This window comes from Molossus molossus, unplaced genomic scaffold (assembly GCF_014108415.1).
Source record: "Molossus molossus isolate mMolMol1 unplaced genomic scaffold, mMolMol1.p scaffold_m16_p_5, whole genome shotgun sequence".
In the NCBI taxonomy this organism is placed as follows: domain Eukaryota; kingdom Metazoa; phylum Chordata; class Mammalia; order Chiroptera; family Molossidae; genus Molossus; species Molossus molossus.
This window is the reverse complement of record NW_023425388.1, coordinates 116,158,800-116,165,915: the sequence shown is the minus strand read 5'-3', so window position 1 is coordinate 116,165,915 and position 7,116 is coordinate 116,158,800.

Genomic DNA, 7,116 nt, shown 5'->3' with positions numbered 1-7,116 from the left:
TTCTCTCCCTCCCACTCAACCTGAACAAAAAGTGGAAAAATGTCCTCCGGTGAGGATAAAAATAAAAAATAAATAAATAAAAATAAAATACAACTATATTTTAGGTAGAAAATATCTATGTCTGTGTGTGTGTGTGTGTGTGTGTGTGTGTGTGTATGAGAGAGGAAGGGAGAGGGAGAGAGAAACATGGATCGGCTGCCTCCTGCATGCCCCCTACTGGGGATCGAGGTGAAGCTCAGGCAGGTGTCCCGACCAGAACTGAACCCTCAACCTCTCAGTGCCTGAGACGCTCAACCAACTGAGCCACACGGGACGGCCAGGGCCGGAATCTTTGTTTGATAAGCTGTAGAAAGGCCCTGTGACCTGATCAAAACAAAGAGGGTCAGGGTTTCTAAATAAAAGGCAACCTCTGAAATTATTGGGGTTGTTGGAAATGACTGTCCCATTTTGAAGATTCCAGTATTTATGTGAAAACTTAACAACTTGTGACTCGCACTTGGAAATTGGTGTTAGTGAACCTCCTTCAGGTGGGATGTCAGAGCTGCTCGTGCGATGGAGCTCTGCTTGGCTTTGGGCCAGCCCCAGCTCTAAGTACCCAGTTCACCTGCTGCCGTGATCTCCAGGGGGAACTCGCTGTCTGAGGAGAAACTGTATAGTTTTAAAAGACAGCAATTTGTATAAAATAACTCGCTCTACTATAAACCATCATCAAAAACCACACTGTTGCCCTGGCCAGTTTGGCTCAGAGGTTAAAGCGTCGGCCTGTGGTCCGGAGAGACCCGGGTTCGGTTCCCGCTAAGGGCACGTACTTCGGTTGCAGTTTGTCTCTGGCCCTGGTTGGTCGTGCGGGTGGCAGCCACTCGATGTGTCCCTTTCACATCGATGTTCTCTCTCTCTTCTCTCTCGCCCTCTACTCTTCTGTACATGTCCTCTGTACAACCACACTGGCTTGGTCCGTGGTCGCTAGTGCGGGTGGCAAGCACACTCGTGATGTCTGCCCTTTCCGTGCCTCGTTGTTTCACGTCGATGTTCTCTCTCTCTCTCCCTTCCTCTCTCTCCCTCCCACTCTATCTGTACAAAAAATGGAAAAATATCCTTGGGTGAGGATAAAAAAACCACACTGTTTTAATATGGTACTTAAATGACATTTTTGGAAATGATCACTCCAGTAATATATAACTCCAACAAAAATGTGATTTTACTCTATCAAAGAGTACTGTATTGATTTGCCAAAGTTGTGTAACTTCGTGAAGGTATTAATTACCTTCCTTGGGTTTGTACTTTGTGCGTCAATGTGCTGTATCATGGGCTGGTTATGTTAACTGAAAAAATGTAGTCATTGCCGGAATTTTGCAGCACTGTAACCCTAAAAAAAGAAAATTGCACAGCCTTGAGCAATAAAGTCCAAGTCTTGGGGTCTAGGAACGGAGTCTGGGCTTGGCTTCTCTGTGTCTTGCTTCCCAGCAGTTACAGAGGACGGCAGGAGGGCGGGGGGGGGGGGGGGAGAGGGGCAAGAAGAGGCAGAGATGATGGAGTTGGTTAGGAAGCAGGTGCTTGAAGTGATGGGCACATTTTTTTTAATCTAATTATTAAGCACACACAAAATTAACCTGGTTCTGTAAGGTGTTTGATAATTAGCAAAAAAACTGGGTATCAGAAGCCTTATTTCATAATGTTTAGAGACTATATTGTCTGCTGTTATCCCAGGTTTTAAGTATAAGATGCGGTATACTTTACTTATTCAGGTATTTAGGAAATGCTTCTGACAGCTCCCTGGGGGACAGACCCATCTGCCGGGTCTGGAGTGGGCTGGACTCCCAGGAGCAGAGTGTGTGTGCATCACCCCAATTCCCAGCCCAGGGCCATCTCCCTGGTGCGCTGACCTTGGCCATGGTGAGAGTATTCATGTCACAGAAACTGGCAAACAACAGGGCTTTTCATGTTGCCAGAGGTCTGTGATTAAACATTTAGCGACGTACCACTGGCTGAGGGGTCCTTCTCGCAATAGAAAGGTTACCTGTGGCCCTGGAGAGAAGGGTGTAACTGGTCCCTGTCATTTCTGGGGCTCAGCTCCCTGGTGAGTAGGACTGCAGGACTGTGGAGATGAATAGCTCTATTGGCATAAAGTGCCCAAGCTCGTCCAGGGTAAGAAGGCGCTCTGTGCTCCTCCCCTCCTTACTGAAAGTCGAGTTAGGGAGATTTGTTGGGAGAATCGTGGGGTGATCCCAAGCAGAACCCATCTTAGCAAATGGCAACAAGGTCATGATATGATTGCCCTGAGGAAAAGGGGTCGGTTAGAGCTGGCCTTGAGGGCTGGGAGGGGGCTATGGGTTCCCCAGTTGTGCCCTTCCTCAGAGGTTTCATGCTTCGGGGACCCATGACTCTGAACTTGAAGTGCACATGTGAGGCACTTTGCAATGTTTCAGAGAGCACGGAAGTCGTGGGTCCAATTGCCCAGAATGGTCTTCAAGGACAACTCGGTGCTGCAGCGAGGGGCAGAGGGGTAACCAGTCTCCGGCGCTGCGTGTGCCTGGCGTCCGGAAGCACAATGAAACCGCTGTGCCCAGTAAGTAAGGGGAAGGGGCACCTCAGAGCCCGAGGGGGAGGCACTGGGTCTCATGCTGATGAAGTAGGAAGGGTGCTCCCGCCGTCCCATGGTAAGCGGGGACCATTTTACATGCAGATACAGAAGAAAGTATGTCCAGTAGTGAGAATGATTATCATTAGATGTTGGTATTGTGGGTGACTTTCTAAAGTTATGGAAGAAAAGTAACAGCTAAGCCCGGCCGGTGTGGCGCAGTGGTTGAGCGTCGACCCTGCAGCAAGAGGTCGCTGGTTCGATTCCTGGTCAGGGCACCTGCCCAGGTTGTGGGCTGATCCCCAGTGGGGGGCGTGCAGGAGGAGGTCAATCCATGTTCTCTCTCATCGATGTTTCTAGCTCTCTCCCTCTCCCTTCCTCTCTCTCTAAAATCAATAAAGAAAAAAAAAATTTTTTTTAAAGGAAAACATCATTCCAGACCCTGCACACCCCAGACAAATATTTTGTGTTAACCGCGATGGTAAAACTGGGTCGACTGGGTGGTAGAAACAGGTCACCCACCCAGAAATGACAATTCACAACTTCTGCCGGGGCTCACGGCCTAGTCTTTGTCTAAAAGGAAAACTTACTATTTCTTTGGCCATAATTAGTCCACAACAGCCCCAATTCCCACCTTGCTAAGTAAGAACAATGTCAGCGGTCAGATGACCAGGAGAGTTTGCTTCCTCCTGAGGCTGCGCCGACAGAAGGCGGCTCACAGGCAGAGCTACCGCACTGAAGCGCTTCTCAGGACAGAACCCGACCACCTTTCCGTCTGATCGGTCCGTGCAGGCGTTTCAGAAAGCCTGCAGGCTTGGTGCATTCGTCTGCACCCCTCCAAAGACCTGGGAGTACTGACGGATCAGAGCCCGGAGCCCAGCGCTCCTGGTGGGGACTCTGAAACAGCGCCCCCTGGTGCTCGACCACCCAGCCCCTCTCATGCAATGATTTTTCCTTCCGAACCGGTTAAGTGCCCAAAATATTGTGCCTCTTTTTCTTCAATAAAGAATGCCAAATAAGGTCTGCACACTTTCCTGTGCCCTATATTTGCAACGGCTCTAAGGGAAATAAATAACATGCAAAGTTTTGCAGAAAGGTGCCATGAATCGAGATGGGATTTCTCGATTAATGGGATTTCTCCACGGGCAGCGAGTGTACGCAAACTCACCCAAATCCTGAAAGCGTCCCAGGAAAGACAATAAAAAGCACTAGAATACCGCCTCTGTTTTCTGAAAAGGTAACCAGATAGGTCTGCGGAGCCTCGGCGATACAGGCAGAGGCGAATCCCTTGGTCTTTGGATTCTGCGTTTTATAATAATGGTGATCAGGCACCGAAAAAGGGAATTGCACAAAGCATGTCAGGAGACACACGGAGGCTGGGATCCTCTGCCTCTGGAAAGGGTACCCACTCCTCACGGCTTCACTTCTGATCCCCCCCCCCCCATCTGAAAGTCCAACTTTCCACGGGAACTCACAGCTAAGTCTCTCGTCACCGGACACTGGGTCCTGTCCCCTCATTAGCGGGGGCGATCTCCTGTTGTGTCACACACGTGGCCGACGTCCCGTGATAACTTCTGCATCGCTTAGCTCTAATGGTTGTAAATTAGGGGTTCCCCAGGGCACAGCAAGGAGGGGGGAGCAAGACCTCTTCCCGCTTGTTAAATGTCTCATGGATTCCTCACCCTCATGGCTTTCAGAGATGGGTGACAGAGCCGCCCAGGACTGTCACCGCCTCTCACAAAACCACACCGGCAACACGACCTCTCCAAACTGGGGAGCAAAGGAAATGAGCCAGAGTCGGTTTGTCCCTACGTCCCTCCGTCATGAGCTTACCAAACCTTTCAGGGATGTCTGCCCTTGAAAAGAAAGATTGTTCACCCCCAGATTGGGGCAGGCTCCAAGATCATTCTTATAGTCCCTCAACGTCCGCTGCTAAAAGAGGAAAATGCCCAGAACATGCGCATGTAGGTGCGTCCCGTTCTAGGGGTCTCTGAGGACACGGACTGAAGTTAATCAGGTACATGTACCCTTTCTTCGACTGGACCAGGAAGTCTGGGGGGCGAGGTCACTTCCACCGCCTCTTCACTTTGGGGAACAGCTGGAAAATAGAAGCAGGAGTACAGAAATTCACACGCACGCGTGAATTGTATACCCCACAGCCCAGCCTAGTGCCTTTCCTACTCCACTTTTTAACTTAAAAATGAAAACAAAAACGTGTGTGCAACGACTTAATGACAAAAGCAAGATGTCAGACCGTCAACACAGGTTATCCCCAGTATTGTCCAATAGCCACAGAGAGACCTGGTGCATGAAAAGGGGATGGTTAGAAAACACAAAAGTGCACTCGGCCGGTGTGGCTCAGTGGTTAAGCATCAACCCTGCACCAAGAGGTCACTGGTTCGATTCCCGGTCAGGGCACATGCCCAGGTTGTGGGCTGATCCCCAGTGGGGGGTGTGCAGGAGGCGGCCAATCAGTGTTCTCTCTCATCGATGTTTCTCTCTCTCTCTTCCTCTCCCTTCCTCTCTCTCTAAAATCAATTTAAAAAAATATTTTAATAAAAAGAAAAATAAAACACGAAAGTGTCAAATTTGTCTTTATTCACAAAATGTCTAAGTTTTGCTGGTTTTTGTTTTTTTACAATGAACATGTATCGTTTTGATAATCAAGGAAATGTTACTATAAAAATTTCTTTTTTTTTAAATCCTCACCTGAGGACATTTTTTCATTTATCTTCAGACAGAGTGGGAGGGAGAGAGGGGGGAAGAGAGAGAGACACATCGACTGGTCGCCACCCACACGACCCCAACCAGGGCCGGGGACAAACTGTAACCGAGGTACGTGCCCGTAGTGGGAACTGAACCCAGGACTCTCCGGACCGTTGGCCGGTGCCCTAACTGCTGAGCCAAACCGGCCAGGGCTCATAGAAATATTTTTTAACGAGTGGTGTGTGTCTAAGTGGTCACATGGATCCAGGCATGATTTTCAGGACACCGCAGCCTCCACGTTTGCAGTGAGGGCTGAGTTGACACGGGAAGAGGAGAGGGAGGCACGGGCTCCTTCCACCCTGGGTTCCCTGAGGCTGAAGGTCTGCTCCCTTCTGAGCACGACCCAAGAGACCAAACGAGAAAGAACCCCTGGGACAGGCCACACAAAGCCACGGCGGCCCAGACTGCAGGCGGCCCCGGTTCCCACCGGCGAGGACTCGGCCCTGACTCTGGGAAGATGCTGGGACCCGAGGCAGGACGCCGGCTGGACCCCAGGGCCTCCCCAGCACACGGGCCCTGGGTCCCAACAGGGGACCTCAGCGGTGTGTGCACAGAGCCTCTTCCTGGCCGACTGCAGGCTTGGCCAGGCCGGCTGACCGGCCCCATGTCCCTGTCCGGAGCCTCTGCCCGGGGCTCCAGGGCCACCCTGTGCGGAGACCGGGCCAGAGTCCCCCAGTAGCAGCCTGAGAAGCTGGACACCAGGCAGTGCTGAGACCTGACACCCAGCCTCAGGTCGGCCGTCTTCACACGACGAAGCTTTGCAGACACACAGACCTTCCCAGGCACACGAGAGCACCCCCGGATCATTTCAGACCCCCACCTTCAGCCCTGGGCCTGCTCGAACCCACCCCCAGGAGAGGAACAGCATTGACAACAGCTTCCCCCACACCACCCCTCACCACCCCACTCTCCTGGCTGTGGCCCCCAGGGAACAGAAACCTCTAAGGATAGAAAGGGTGGTATCTTCTTAGAATGAGGAACCCATCACCCACTCAATCCCTCTCTTTCCTACGTTGTTCTGTTCGGGAGACGCTCAGCCTTCAAACAGGCCAGCTGGTGTTGGGCCCTAAATTCAGAACGGAGGGCACTGATGGGCTTAGGGATTCTGTTCAATATCACTGTGACTCTGAAACGTAACCGAGTATTTTGGCTTGTTAGGATGTTGTGAATTATAATATATCACAGAGGTTAGAGGGGAGTAAATTTTATTTAACAAGACTGATCTCTTTTGTTTTAATTTGATTTTTTAATTTAAATCATTTTTATTTTTTTTAATTAATTTTTTTTTCTTCATTGATTTTAGAGAGAGAGGAAGGGAGAGGGAGAGAGAGATAGAAACATGGATGACAGAGAACATCGATTGGCTGCCTCCTGCATGCCCCCCATTGGGGATTTGGCTCACAACCTGGGCATGTGCTCTGACCAGGAATCAAACCAGCAACCTCTTGGTGAATGGGTTGATGCTCAACCACTGAGCCACACCAGCCAGGCAGGGAAACTCTTTATATGTCCATTGATTCTAAATGATAGTTTTGCAGGGTAGAATAATCTTAGTTGTAGGTCCTTGCTATTCATCACTTTGAATATTTCTTGACACTCCCTTCTGGCCTGCAGTTTCTGTTAAAAACTCAGCTGATAGTCCTGTGAGAACTCCCTTGTAGGTAACTAACTGCTTTTCTCTTGCTGCTTTTAAGATTCTCTTTGTCTCTAAACTTTTGCATTTTAACTATAATGTGTCTTGGTGTGGGCTTCTTTGGGTTCATCTTGTTTGG